Raw genomic sequence first — 14,927 nt, 5'->3', positions numbered from 1 at the left:
TCAGCCTTTAACCACTGTACTATACTGAGGAGGAATGAGCAGAAGTAGAGTAACCTACACATAAACAAAGCTGAGCATCTGCAAAGAAACCGAAGAGGTTCCAGGTAAGTGAGGAGGAAATGTATATGCTCACTGACCTTAATGAACAAACTCTGGAATGTCCAGATATCTTGAGTTTCATCACTAGTTTGCCGGTAGGTAGATGTGCCACAGTAGGAAGTAAAAGATAACTGTCTGATACATGCATATGTATATAAATATTGATAACGGTAAAGTGAAAAAGAGACAAATTAATGAAATAGTAGAAAACTTCGGAAAAACTAGAGAGGAATCTGAGTTTCTATTCAAGTTGACAGATGTATTCAATATGGTAAACAGAAAACAAATTTTAACAAGGCCGAAATACACTGATATCCACTACAGGATTTAATTGATACTATTTTAACTGAGCTAAGTCAGTGCTCTGAGGATAATTCTCCACCAAAACTTCATTATGAATGGAAAGATATTGTAAAAAATGCTTTACCCCTGCAGAGCCGTGATCACATGTTTCAGAATCTCCTGGCATGCCTCCTGGAAAGGTAGACTCCTAAGCCCCCCTCCCCACTACTGAAACAGATTTTTCAAGATAAGGATTAGAGGTCTACATTTTTTTTTTTTTTTTTTTTTTGCGGTACGCAGGCCTCTCACTGTTGTGGCCTCTCCAGCTGCGGAGCACAGGCTCCAGACGCGCAGGCTCAGCAGCCACGGCTCACGGGCCCAGCCGCTCCGCGGCATGTGGGATCCCCCCGGACCGGGGCACAAACCCACGTCCCCTGCATCGGCAGGTGGACTCCCAACCACCGCCCCACCAGGGAAGCCCAGAGGTCTACATTTTTAATAATCACTCCAGTCAGTGGTTCTCAACTGGGGCAATTCTGCCTCCCAGGGGACATTTGTCAATGCCTGGAGATATTTTTGGTTGTCACAACTGGGAGGGAAGGTACTACTAGCATCTACTGGGTAGAGGCCAGGGATGCTGCTAAACATCCTAAAGTATACAGAACAGTTAACACAACAAAGAATTATATGGCCCAATAAGTCAATAATGCCGAGGTTGAAAAACCCTGCCCCAAATAATTCTGATGCTCACTAAAGTTTTAGAAGTACTCATCTGAGCCTTAAATCAGGCCTTCAAAAGAAAGGAGCATCTGGACAGAAGATGATTTTGAGACGATGAATAAAACTTCTGCCATCTCTAGAAAAGGCACTGGAGCAATCCTTACCTACTTCCAGCTCATTCCCCCCATATTAACTCACCAACGCATCCCCTTTCCTTAGGATCTTAGCCGCAGTTTGCCCATCTGTGAAGGATCACTACAAAACACACTGACTATAGTAATCCACAATGCCTAGTGAAGGAGATGAAAACCCTGTCTGCCCAAGAGATGTGGCTGAGTCAGATATTACCATTCCACTGTCTGACAATAAGCCATTCACCCAACACACAAGAGGGGGCAATATGTTTATAAAGCCAGAAATAGCCTCCTCCAAGACTCTCCTAAAAAGAGTTCCCTAGTTCCTCTAGATGCGAGGGTTTTTTTTAAATCTTTAGGCAAAAGTTATCTGCTCCGTATGTTCTTCTGCAAGGCATCCCACACTCTCAAGGTAAACACTAGCACTATAATGCAAGGCATTTCTACCTCCAAATACCAACACTTCGTTTCTCAAACTAGCTCCTAACATGCCTCTTCCTTTCTGAAGGCCCCAAGGATTTAGCTCACTTGCTGCATTCACATACTGCTGTTCCACATGATTCCCTGCCATACCTTCTCTCAGTAGCATGGTACACAGGTTCCCTCAATTGCACCCTATAGATTGGCTCTAAAACCAGCCTATAACTCCTTTCCATTTTAATGTATTTTTACTGCTAGTCACTCCAAGTCTTTCATACCTCCAAAATGAAAATAAAGTGAGGCCTGCATTCTTGAAGCCACCTCTCTAAATTCCCTTCATAGAGAGCTCCAGGACAGGCCACCACTCTTCTGTTCTTTTACAGTTTTTTTAATCGAATTTTATTTTATTTATTTTTTTATACAGCAGGTTCTTATTAGTTATCCATTTTATACAAATTAGTGTATACATGTCAATCCCAATTGCCCAATTCATCCCACCCCCACCCCACCACTTTTCCCCATTGGTGTCCATACGTTTGTTCTCTACATCTGTGTCTATTTCTGCCTGGCAAACTGGTTCAGCTGTACCATTTTTCTAGGTTCCACATATATGCGTTAATATACAATATTTGTTTTTCTCTTTCTGACTTACTTCACTCTGTATGACAGTCTCTAGATCCATGCACGTCTCCACAAATGACAGAATTTCGTTCCTTTTTATGGCTGAGTAATATTCCATTGTATATATGTACCACATCTTCTTTATCCATTCATCTGTCAATGGGCATTTAGGTTGCTTCCATGACTTGGCTATTGTAAATAGTGCTGCAATGAACATTGGGGTGCATGTGTCTTTTTGAATTATAACTTTCTCTGGGTATATGCCCAGTAGTGGGATTGCTGGGTCATATGGTAATTCTATTTTTAGTATTTTAAGGAACCTCCATAATGTTCTCCATAGTGGCTGTATCAATTTACATTCCCACCAACAGTGCAAGAGGGTTTCCTTTTCTCCACACCCTCTCCAGCATTTATTGTTTGTAGATTTTCTGATGATGCCCATTCTAACTGGTGTGAGGTGATACCTCACTGTAGTTTTGATTTGCATTTCTCTAATAATTAGTGATGTTGAGCAGCTTTTCATGTGCTTCCTGGCCATCTGTATGTCTTCTTTGCAGAAATGTCTATTTAGGTCTTCTGACCATTTTTTTGATTGGGTTGTTTGTTCTTTTAATATTGAGCTGCATGAGCTGTTCATATATTTTGGAGATTAATCCTTTGTCCGTTGATTCATTTGCAAATATTTTCTCCCATTCTGAGGGTTGTCTTTTCGTCTTGTTTGTAGTTTCCTTTGCTTTGCAAAAGCTTTTAAGGTTCATTAGGTCCCATTTATTTATTTTTGTTTTTATTTCCCTTACTCTAGGAGGTGGATCAAAAAAGACCTTGCTGTGATTTATCTCAAAGAGTGTTCTTCCTATGTTTTCCTCTAAGAGTTTTATAGTGTACAGTCTTACATTTAGGTCTCTAATCCATTTTGAGTTTATTTTTGTGTATGGTGTTAGGGAGTGTTCTAATTGCATTCTTTTACATGTAGCTGTCCAGTTTTCCCAGCACCACTTATTGAAGAGACTGTCTTTTCTCTACATTATACCCTTGCCTCCTTTGTCATAGGTTAGTTGAGCATAGATGCGTGGGTTTATCTCTGGGCTTTCTATCCTGTTCCATTGATCTACATTTCTGTTTTGGTGCCAGGACCATATTGTCTTGATTACTGTAGCTTTGTAGTGTAGTCTGAAGTCAGGGAGTCTGATTCCTCCAGCTCCATTTTTTTCGCTCAAGACTGCTTTGGCTATTCGGAGTCTTTTGTGTCTCCATACAAATTTTAAGATTTGTTGTTCTAGTTCGGTAAAAAAATGCCATTGGTAATTTGATAGGGATTGCATTGAATCTGTAGATTGCTTTGGGTAGTACAGTCATTTTCACAATATTGATTTCCCAATCCAAGAACGTGGTATATCTCTCCATCTGTAGGTATCATCTTTAATTTCTTTCATCATTGTCTTATAGTTTTCTGCACATAGGTCTTTTGTCTCCCTAGGTAGGTTTATTCCTAGGTATTTTATTCTTTTTGTTGCGATGGTAAATGGGAGTGTTTACTTCTCTTTCAGATTTTTCATCATTAGTGTATAGGAATGTAAGAGATTTCTGTGCATTAATTTTGTATCCTGCAACTTTACCAAATTCATTGATTAGCTCTAGTAGTTTTCTGGTGGCCTCTTTAGGATTCGCTAGGTAGTATCATGTCATCTGCAAACAGTGACAGTTTTACTTCTTCTTTTCCAATTTGTATTCCTTTTATTTATTTTTCTTCTCCCATTGTCGTGGCTAGGACTTCCAAAACTATGTTGAATAATAGTGGTGAGAGTGGACATCCTTGTCTTGTTCCTGATCTTAGAGGAAATGCTTTCAGTTTTTCACCATTGAGAATGATGTTTGCTGTGGGTCTGTCGTATATGGCCTTTATTATGTTGAGGTAGGTTCCCTCTATGCCTACTTTCTGGAGAGTTTTTATCATAAACGGGTGTTCAATTTTGTCAAAAGCTTTTTCTGCATCTATTGAGATGATCATATGGTTTTCCTTCTTCAATTTGTTAATATGGTGTATCACATTGATTGATTTGCGTATACTGAAGAATCCTTGCATCCCTGGGATAAATCCCACTTGATCAGGGTGTATGATCCTTTTAATGTGTTGTTGGATTCTGTTTGCTAACATTTTGTTGAGGATTTCTGCATCTATATTCATCAGTGACACTGGTCTATAATTTTCTTTTTTTGTAGTATCTTTGTCTGGTTTTGGTATCAGGGTAATGGTGGCCTCACAGAATGAGTTTGGGAGTGTTCCTTCCTCTGCAATGTTTTGGAAGAGTTTGAGAAGGATGGGTGTTAGCTCTTCTCTAAATGTTTGAAAGAATTCACCTGTGAAGCCATCTGCTCCTAAACTTTTGTTTGTTGGAAGATTTTAAATCATAGTTTCAATTTCATTACTTGTGATTGGTCTGTTCATATTTTGTTTCTTCTTGGTTCAGTCTTGGAAGGTTAAACCTTTCTAAGAATTTGTCCATTTCTTCCAGGTTGTACATTTTATTGGCACAGAGTTGCTTGTAGTAGTCTCTCAAGATGCTTTGTATTTCTGCAGTGTCTGTTGAAACTTCCCCTTTTTCATTTCTAAATTTATTGATTTGAGTCCTCTCCCTCTTTTTCTTCATGGGTCTGGCTAAAGGTTTATCAATTTTGTTTATCTTCTCAAAGAACTAGCTTTTAGTTTTATTGATCTTTGCTATTGTTTTCTTTGTTTCTATTTCATTTATTTCTGCTCTGATCTTCATGATTTCTTCTACTAACTTTGGGTTTTGTTTGTTTTTCTTTCTCTAGTTCCTTTAGGTGTAAGGTTAAATTGTTTATTTGAGATTTTTCTTGTTTCTTGAGGTAGGCTTGTATTGCTATAAATTTCCCTCTTAGAACTGCTTTTGCTGCATCCCATAGGTCTTGGATCATCGTGTTTTCGTTGTAATTTGTCTCTAGGTATTTTTTGATTTTCTCTTTGATTTCTTCAGTGATCTCTTGGTTATTTAGTAACGTATTGTTTAGCCTCCATGTTTGTGTTTTTCACTTTTTTTTCCCTGTAATTGAATTCTAATCTCATAGCGTTGTGGTCAGAAAAGATGCTTGCTATGATTTCAATTTTCTTAAATTTACTGAGCCTTGATTTGTGACCCAAGATGTGACCTATCATGGAGAATGTTCCACTTACAATTGAGAAGAAAGTGTAATCTGCTGTTTTTGGATGGAGTGTCCTATAAATATCAATTAAATCTATCTGCTCTATTGTGTCATTTAAAGCTTGTGTTTCATTATTAATTTTCTGTTTGGATGATCTGTCCATTGGTGTAAGTGAGGTGTCAAAGTCCCCACTATTATTGTGTTACTGTCGATTTCCTCTTTTATAGCTGTTAGCAGTTGCCTTATGTATTGAGGTGCTCCTATGTTGGGTGCATATATATTTATAATTGTTGTATCTTCCTGTTGGATTGATCCCTTGATCATTATGTAGTGTCCTTCCTTGTCTCTTGTAACATTCTTTATTTTAAAGTCTATTTTATCTGATATGAGTATTGCTATTCCAGCTTTCTTTTGATTTCCATTTGCATGGAATATCTTTTTCCATCCCCTCACTTTCAGTCTGTGTGTGTCCCTACGTCTGAAGTGGGTCTCTTGTAGACAGCATATATATGGGTCTTGTTTTTGTATCCATTCAGTGAGCCTGTGTCTTTTGGTTGGAGCATTTAATCCATTCACGTTTAAGGCAATTATCAATATGTATGTTCCTATGACCATTTTCTTAATTACTATGGGTTTGTTTTTGTAGGTGCTTTTCTTCTCTTGTGTTTCCCACTTAGAGAAGTTCCTTTAGCATTTGTTGTAGAGCTGGTTTGGTGGTGCTGAATTCTCTTAGCTTTTGCTTATCTGTAATGTTTTTGATTTCTCCATCAAATCTGAATGAGATCCTTGCCGGGTAGAGTAATCTTGGGTGTAAGTTCTTCCCTTTCATAAGTTTAAATATATCATGCCACTCCCTTCTGGCTTGTAGAGTTTCTGCTGAGAAATCAGCTATTAACCTTATGGGAGCTCCCTTGTATGTTACTTATCATTTTTCCCTTGTTGCTTTCGATAATTTTTCTTTGTCTTTAATTTTTGTCAAATTGATTACTATGTGTCTCAGCGTGTTTCTCCTTGGGTCTATCCTGCACTTCCTGAACTTGGATGGCTATTTCCTTTACCATGTTAGGGAAGTTTTTGACTATAATCTCTTCAAATACTTTCTCCAGTTCTTTCTCTCTCTCTTCTCCTTCTGGGACCCCTATAATGCAAATGTTGTTGCATTTAATGTTGTCCCAGAGGTTTCTTAGGCTGTCTTCATTTCTTTTCATTCTTTTTCCTTTATTCTGTTCCATGGCAGTGAATTCCACCATTCTGTCTTCCAGGTCACTTATCCGTTTTTTTTGCCTCAGTTATTCTACTATTGTTTCCTTCTAGTGTATTTTTCATTTCAGTTATTGTATTGTTCATCTCTGTTTGTTTGTTCTGTAATTCTTCTGGGTGTTTCCTATTTAATTCTTCTAGTTCTTTGTTAAACATTTCTTGCATCTTCTCTATCTTTGCCTCCATTCTTTTTCCGAGGTCCTGGATCATCTTCACTATCATTATTGTGAATTCTTTTTCAGGAAGCTTGCCTATCTCCACTTCATTTAGTTGTTTTTCTGGGGTTTTATCTTGTTCCTTTATCTGGTACAAAGTCCTCTGTCTTTTCATTTTGGCTATCTTTCTGTGAATGTGGTTTTCCTTCCACAGGCTCCAGTACTGTCCACCCTTTTGTTCTATCATTTCTGTTTTTTTTAATTACTGGGGATGGAATTCATCACTCATTCCTCCAAATCTTTCAGAGCACAGCCTCCCACTCAAGGTGGTATATAATAATAAATAACACTACTGAGTAGTCACTATGTACTTGGCACTATTCTAAGTGATTTAAATATGCTGTACTTAATCCTCACAATAAACAAATGAAGTAGGTACTAATACCATAATTTTACAATGAGGATGTTACTTTGCCCAAAGTAACGGATTTTAAGTGGTACAGCCACTAAATCTTTCTGTCTGGTAGCCCTTCTCCCTATGAGAATATCTTGTTAGTGCAAAAAAAGCAGGTGCTAACTAGTAGAACATTCAAAATCCAGATTCAGTTAAAATTCTATGGAAACTCCAAACTGATATCCATAATATCAACATTCCCACTTGATCCAAGAAAAGTCAGTCAACTCAGGACATCATCTGACAAGCATCATCCCTATTTTCTAGATGCTAGGATAGAACCAGCCTGATTCAGTAATAAGCACATGTGCCACTATGGGGCAGTGTCTATATCTTGTGTGTGCTCTGAACAGCGCTCACCTCAGAGTGAGTATTTAGGCTACACTTGAAAGTGGAATTAACTCAGGGACTTTCCCAAGACTAAACAGCAAGAGGCAAAACCAGGACTTCTGCAGTCTCTACTCTGGATATCAGCCATAGTCTGTACCTACTAGAAGTGAACTAGCTTCACAGAAGAGAATTCAGTCTGGTCCCATCAGAATCTACTGAGTCTGCCAACTTTCACAAACTAATAATACAGATGAAGAGGTTTAAATAAACATGACCACCTCAGGTTCCCTTTCAAATGATTTTACACAAGAAGGAATGCACTTGCACCTTCAGAAGGAGGAACCAACTTCAAATTGACAGGATTTCAGGAAACTCTGATTGAAAATCACATTTTTCTGACATCTCCCAGAATGAGAATTCATTGTAAGATCCTCTTCTCAATGAGCAGCAGCCTCTTATAAATTAATACTGTCTATCTCCTGCTCATGCCCTGAACTTCCTCAAGCAGCAACACATCACTCATATCTTCTTCATTTCCTTTCCTGTTGACCCATACAAGCCTCATGAATACCACCTAAGTATAAAATGAAAATTATAAGACAGACTCCCATAATCTTCTTAAAGAAAGCCCAAAAGGTAACTTCGACCTGGCAAAGTAAACTGATTTCCTGCTAGCTTAACTAATATTTATTGAGCGCTTATAATAACACAGGCATTGTATAAGGGGAAAAGGGATGCAAAATTATTGAGGTATATGGTCCCTGCCTTGAGAAGCTCACTATTAAGTGGAAGAAGGGCATATTCTAATATTTCCTTATAAAGAAATAAAATAAACATTATTTTCCCAGGATTTTTTTTCAAATATGTCCTCACTTACTCCAAGCTATTGCCAAGATATCAAGCTCACCAGGCCTCCTTACTTCCAGCTGCCTAGTAACATCTCCATGTGCATATCCCATGACAACTTGATCTCAGCATACCAGACTAGCTCCCCTATACCTCCTTCTATAGCCACCCAAACCTTAAAAAAATCTGCTCTAGGGCTTCCCTGGTGGCGCAATGGTTGAGAGTCCGCCTGCCGATGCAGGGGACACAGGTTTGTGCCCCGGTCCGGGAAGATCCCCCATGCCGCGGAGCAGCTAGGCCCGTGGGCCATGGCTGCTGAGCCTGCGCATCCGGAGCCTGTGCTCCGCAACAGGAGAGACCACAACAGTGAGAGGCCCACATACCGCAAAAAAAAATCTGCTCTACTTTTACTAATCCATATCCTGGTCAATGAAATTCCCATTTACCCAATTTCTCAAATTAGAAAACTTAGCCCACTGTCTCTCCCCAGTCACTAAATCATATTACAGCTATCTTAGAAATATTTCTAAAATCCATTCCCCTCCTCTTCATTCCCACGGCCACATTTTATTCAGACTCTCAGTCAACTGCAACAACTCTAATTAGTCTCACTGCCTCATTTCTCATTACCTTAATCTGCACTTGTCACTCCCTAACATTAAAACGCTCCAATACCTCCCTACTCTCTTTTCAGTCTCACCTGGCAATTTCCCCACCACACATCCTGTTTTGGACAAATTTCTGACACTTAAACATCATGTTATTTTTTTTTCCTCACACTTTCACCATGCCTTTACTCATGCTGTTGTCTCCATCTGGAATGCCTTTCTTTACTTGTGCAACCTCCTACCCATCTTCCAACACCCAACTCAAGTATCTCCTCCCTACAAACATTTCCTTGACTTTCCAGGCAATGGTAATATTTCCTTCACACCATATAAATTCCTTTTAATGGATATGTAACACACAACACTACAATTTTCATGTGAATATGTCTCTCTGATGTTCTTGAAGAAAGATATTCATATTTCTAACCCCAGTGCCAGTTACATAATAAGTGCTCAATAGGGACTTCCCCAGTGGTCCAGTGGGTAAGACTCTGCACTCCTAATGCATGGGGCCTGGGTTCAATCCCTGGTTGGGGAACTAGATCCCGCATGCATGCCGCAACTAAGAGTCCGCATGCCACAACTAAAAAGTCCGCATGCTGCAACTAAAAGATGCCACATAGGTTAAGAATCCACCTGCCAATGCAGGGGACACTGGTTCAAGCCCTGGTCCAGGAAGATCCCACATCCCATGGAGCAACTAAGCCCATGCGCCATAACTACTGAAGCTGCGCTCTAGAGCCCATGAGCCACAACTACTGAAACCGTGTGCCACAACTACTGAACCCGTGTGCCACAACTACTGAAGCCCGTGTGCCCAGAGCCTGTGCTCCGCAACAAGAGAAGCCACCGTAATGAGAAGCCTGCGCGCTGCAACGAAGAGTAGCCCGCGCTCGCCGCAACTAAAGAAAAGCCTGCGCGCAGCAATGAAGACCCAATGCAGCTATAAATTAATTAATTAAAAATAAAAAATAAAAATGAAAGATGCCACATGCCGCAACGAAGATCCCACATGCCGCAACTAAGACCCGGTGCAGCCAAAAATGCATTAAAAAGAAAACTTAACAAGTGCTCAATAAATGTGTGTTTAATAAATTGTGTGCCCTCATATATCCTGGATCAATTTGTTATTTTGTTATTTTCCCAAAATTTTATGGATTCTTGAACTTGGCTCTATGTAAAAGTCCAACTTTCATAACACTGCTTTGAGTTTTCAAGAGGTTTTATTATTATTATTCAAATGTCGAACAAGTGTAGGAATTATAATGCCTAAACATCCAATGAAAATACGTTAAAGGCTCCCCTATTCATTAAGGAACGAATGAGAGTCCCCCTTCACAATCCTAACTAGAAGGATCCACCTTTCTCTAGACTGATTGATCTGATATCCGGAAAAGCCCTCACATAGGAACTACTATGCACACAAGACCAACTGAAGGTACACCCAAAATAATTCCAATTAACTTGTGCTAAATTAAGAGCAGGGACACAAATCCTATTTGCCCTGGTTTACAAAGTCAGAGTACAGAATAGCAAAGAAACAGCTCTCACTGAACTCAAAACTTTTTCTGGAGAGGAAGAATTGGTGAGGGTCGGATGATCCACATTTATTCGGGCCTGCCCAAGTTTCTACTTCCCCATGTCGAAAGGCAGCACTCCTCAGTTTCTGATAGTTCTTCCCCAGGGAACCAGCTTTTATCTCCTGTTTCTTCCCTACACTTGCCTGGAAACAGGTTCGTTTCCCAGGTTCACACAGAGTAACCAGAGAAAACACGGTAGCTTCAATGATTGTGTGTAAAGGGCGGGCTGAAGCCCGGCGATCAGAGACTGTAAAGAGGAGACGGGGACCTTCCGGGACGCCTGGTGACTTCGGGCAGACAGGGCTTCCTCTAGCCCTTCTCCGAGGTCTTGCCCCACGCCCTCACCCCAGAAACAGGCTGGGAAGAAGGCCACTCGGGTGGGAAACACCTGGGAGGAAAGCTTTCAAGGTAGCCTGAGGGGTCGGAGTCAGCCTCTTGCTGGGTCAAAGGTCGGCGCCTCGGCTGCCAGGAGGGCCCAGCAGGGACCCGGAGCGAGAGGCGTGTGACCGGCACTGGAGGGTTAGAGGGACCGGCAGCTGGAGTAGCGAGCCGCTTCTCTCTCCGCTCCGCCGCCCGCAGCCTCTGCGCTCCTCGGCAGCTGCCCTCCCTCCCTCTCCCCGCATAACCCCTGTCGTGCCCTAGCGAGCGCAGGCCCCGCCTCCAGGGCCGCCTCAGGGCCAAGGCCTAGTATGGCAGTACCCGCAGAGGTTGGCCAGGTTCGGAGACCGGCCCGGGCCGGCGCTGCTTACCGAGCGCCGCTTACCCTGCCTCCTCCTCCACCACCCGCGCCGCTCCCGGACCGGCTCGCTCCCGTCGCCACCGACGCCGCAGCTGCTCCGGGCTCACAGACGCGCTCCCGACCTCCCCAGACCCTTCCCCCGGCCCGCCGTGCCCCGCAGGATCCTAAAGCCTGCCGCGTGATACGTTCGCCCGCGCCGACTGCCTGAGGCTGGCTCGGACCACGATTCCCAGCAACCATCACAAAGACTACGACTCCCAAAATGCACCACGAGAAAGAAATTAGCAAAAGAAACATGTATCAAGAGTCTACTGGATGCAAGTTGAATTAGCAGTTTCTTTAAATATGACAGACCCTGAAATCGGCAATTCCACTTCCAGGAGTAAATACATCCTCTAAAAACACTGGCAAAGTTTGGAAAGATATATGTTCCAAGCTCTTTATTGCAACTCTGTAAGTGAAAGATTGGAGACAAACTCATTCAATCAACATATATGTAATTGTGTGCCTGCTATGTACAAAGCACCGTGTAAATCTGTGTCAACTTGGCAAGTTACCTCTCTGAGTCTCAGTTTTCTCACACGCAAAATGGAAGATTAAAAAAAGACATGCAGAAAATAAAATTAAAAAAAAAAAAGAATCTGGAAAAAAAACCCAAAAAAAAAGACATGCCGGGCAGTGTGTGCGTGTGTGTATGTGTCTCCTTATAATGACTTTATAAAGTTGGTACCTCACAGATAACAAAAAAAAAAAAAAAAAGGTTTTGAGTGATTAAACAGCTTGCTTAATGTTCTAGAGTTAGTAAGAGGTGAAGGAAAGTTTAAACCCAGATCTATCAGGAAAGAGGTCTTAATAGCCCAAAAGCCCAGGTAACTTTTAATTTTTCTTGTCTGTTTACACAGTGGCATAAAACATGATTAGTGGTAAAAAGTTGTACCCTAATAGGATATAAAAAAAGAGTGAGAAGTGGTAATACGAAGGCATCTTGAGGTGAACCCCAAGAACTATTGTTCCTGAACATGAGTTAGAAGCCTCCTGTACAGCTGAAAGAACCCCTTCCATACCTGACTTCCTTTTAGCATATCTTTGTTGAGCACCTACTGAATACCCAATTCTGGGAGTAGTAAAAAGAAAAACAGTTACAATTCTGAGATTATATTGTAAGAAAGTGATAGATGATAGATAGAAAAATAGATATACAATTAAATGTTTTAAATATCAAACAGTGAATTATCGAAGGTAAGCTTAGAAAAGCTCAAGCTGTAAATGCCCTGAAAATTCAGAGAATGGAAAATTCCCTGTCAATCTTCAGAGGCTTTTTGGGGGAAGATGAAGATGAAATTAAGTCTTACAGGAGAGAAGAAAAGGAAAGGTGAAAGTGTGAAGGTGAAGAAACACAATACACTGGTGGGAATTGAATTAAATACAGATTCAGCAGAGGGTAAGTTTATAAGTCCACAGACTGAGTAGGTAAGAGCGCAACCTCTGGGATACTGTGGAAATGAATCCCAGGCTGGCTACCTACTAGATGTATGACTTTGGACAATTAAATGAGCTCTCTAAGCCTTAGTTTCCTATCTGGAAAATGGGGATAATAAAATGCCTATGTTATATTGGTTTGGTTATCCAGCACTGAGCCCTTCCCCTCCTTTTCTGGGGGCCTTTTCTTTTGGGTAGAGTCTTTTTTTTTTTTTTTTTTTTGGTACGCGGGCCTCTCACTGTTGTGGCCTCTCCCATTGAGGAGCACAGGCTCCGGACGCGCAGGCTCAGCGGCCATGGCTCACGGGCCCAGCCGCTCCACGGCATGGGGGATCTTCCCGGACCCGGGCACGAACCCGTGTACCTTGCATCGGCAGGCGGATTCTCAACCACTGCGCCACCAGGGAAGCCCCTTTGGGTAGAGTCTTGATGGAAAACCAGGCCCTGGGCAACCAAGATAAGTGAGCTCATGTGACCTGGGCTTGGCCACTAGGTGCAACCTCCAAGGGCTTCAGCTCTTGATCAAGAGATGCAGAGATGAAAAGATGGTCAGAACTCATTCATAACAGGTGCTGTCCACAAATGCAGTGACCAAGTCATGCAGCACCAGGGGCTGTGGTGTCCTGGCTGTATGGTTCCTGCAGAAAAATAGTTGTGCTTCCTATTTCCTGGTCTTCAGAGAGTTTGGGTTCCTGCACATTTTCTAAGCCTGTTCTTCCTGTCTCCTGCAGATTCTGTGACCCTCCCCACACCAATGTTCTTCTAGTAAATTTCATTTTTTTTCCATATTTCTGTAACTATTCTATAACTCTTAAAAGGTTCCTAAGTGATATCACACACACAAACATGTGCCTACTCAAGCTTACTCATTCTTTCACCAAACATCTATTGAAGTCTTTCTTTGTGCCAGGCTCTACTCTAAAAGTGAGGATACAACATAATGTACAACACGATAAGTATAATTAACACTGCTGTAAATCCTAAGGGTTCTCATCAGAAGGAAAACAGATTTTTTTTTCTATTTCTTTAATTTTGTATCAATATGAGATGATGGATATTCACTAAATTCATTGTGGTAATATGTAAGTCAAATCATTGTGCTGTACACCTTAAACTTATACAATGCTGTACATCAATCATGTCTCAATAAAACGGGAAGAAAAAATTTAAAATACAGTGGCATATACATACATGCATGCTTTTGTAACCATCAGAAATATGCACGTGTGTATCCATCTGAAATATGGCTAAAGGGACTTCCCTGGTGGCACAGTGGTTAAGAACCCACCTGCCAATGCAGGGGACGTGGGTTCGAGCCCTGGTCTGGGAAGATCCCACATGCCACGGAGCAACTAAGCCCGTGCACCACAACTACTGCGCCTGCGATCTAGAGCCTGCGAGCCACAACTACTGAAGCCCGTGTGCCTTGAGCCCGTACTCCACAACAAGAGAAGTCACCGCAATGAGAAGCCCGTGCACCACAATGAAGATTAGCCCCTGCTCGCCGCAACTAGAGAAGGCCCGTGCACAGCAATGAAGACCCAATGCAGCCAAAAATAAATAAATAAACTTAAAAAAAAGAAATATGGCTAAAAATACTCAAAAAATATGTAGTGTTACACAATACTGTAAATCAATACTTCAATTTTTTAAATGTAGTGTTTTGAAGTGAGGCTATAACAATGAAAGAAATCCCATGGCAACTAGGAACAGCTGGAAGAGGAGCAAATTTGGGGAGGAAGATGATGTTTAGGACATGTTGAGACTGAAATGTCTATGAGACATCCAGGCAGAAATATTTAGTAGACATTTGGATACCTTCATTGGAACTCAGCAGAGATCTCTGGAGTGTAGATAAATATTTTGGAGCCATTGTCCTAGTGGTAACGGTTCAAGCCATGAGCAGGGAATAAATGGCCTAGGAAGAGGGCTAAAAAAATATTAATAATATGGGGAGGAAAAAAGATAAAAGGGCCCCAAATGGAATTTAAAACCAGTATTTAAAGGATGGTGGAGAAAGAGGAACCAATGGCAATAA

At 41.2% G+C, this 14,927-nt stretch overlaps 1 protein-coding gene and 1 non-coding gene across 8 annotated transcripts in view; one reads left to right on the top strand and one right to left on the bottom strand.

Moving 5' to 3' along the window:
- Window positions 1-11,585, bottom strand: part of ARMH3 (armadillo like helical domain containing 3) — a 170,248-nt gene extending 158,663 nt beyond the window's left edge. For 2 of the 7 annotated variants that reach the window (XM_060286471.2, XM_030865402.3), the window contains exon 1: window positions 11,421-11,578. The gene's annotated coding sequence lies outside the window, so the exon portion shown is untranslated. Of the gene's footprint in view, window positions 1-11,420 lie in introns of all 7 variants that reach the window. The other 5 variants (XM_060286470.2, XM_030865401.3, XM_060286475.1 and 2 more) reach the window with 4 other exon arrangements.
- On the top strand, window positions 9,557-9,629 carry TRNAR-CCU (transfer RNA arginine (anticodon CCU)). Its single transcript has one exon. It is a non-coding gene; the product is annotated as a tRNA-Arg (tRNA).
- Window positions 11,586-14,927: the final 3,342 nt, after the last annotated feature.

The sequence above is a fragment of the Globicephala melas genome, chromosome 16 (assembly GCF_963455315.2).
Source record: "Globicephala melas chromosome 16, mGloMel1.2, whole genome shotgun sequence".
Classification (NCBI taxonomy): domain Eukaryota; kingdom Metazoa; phylum Chordata; class Mammalia; order Artiodactyla; family Delphinidae; genus Globicephala; species Globicephala melas.
The sequence above is the reverse complement of the archived record's forward strand: the minus strand, read 5'-3'. Positions and strand labels throughout refer to the sequence as shown.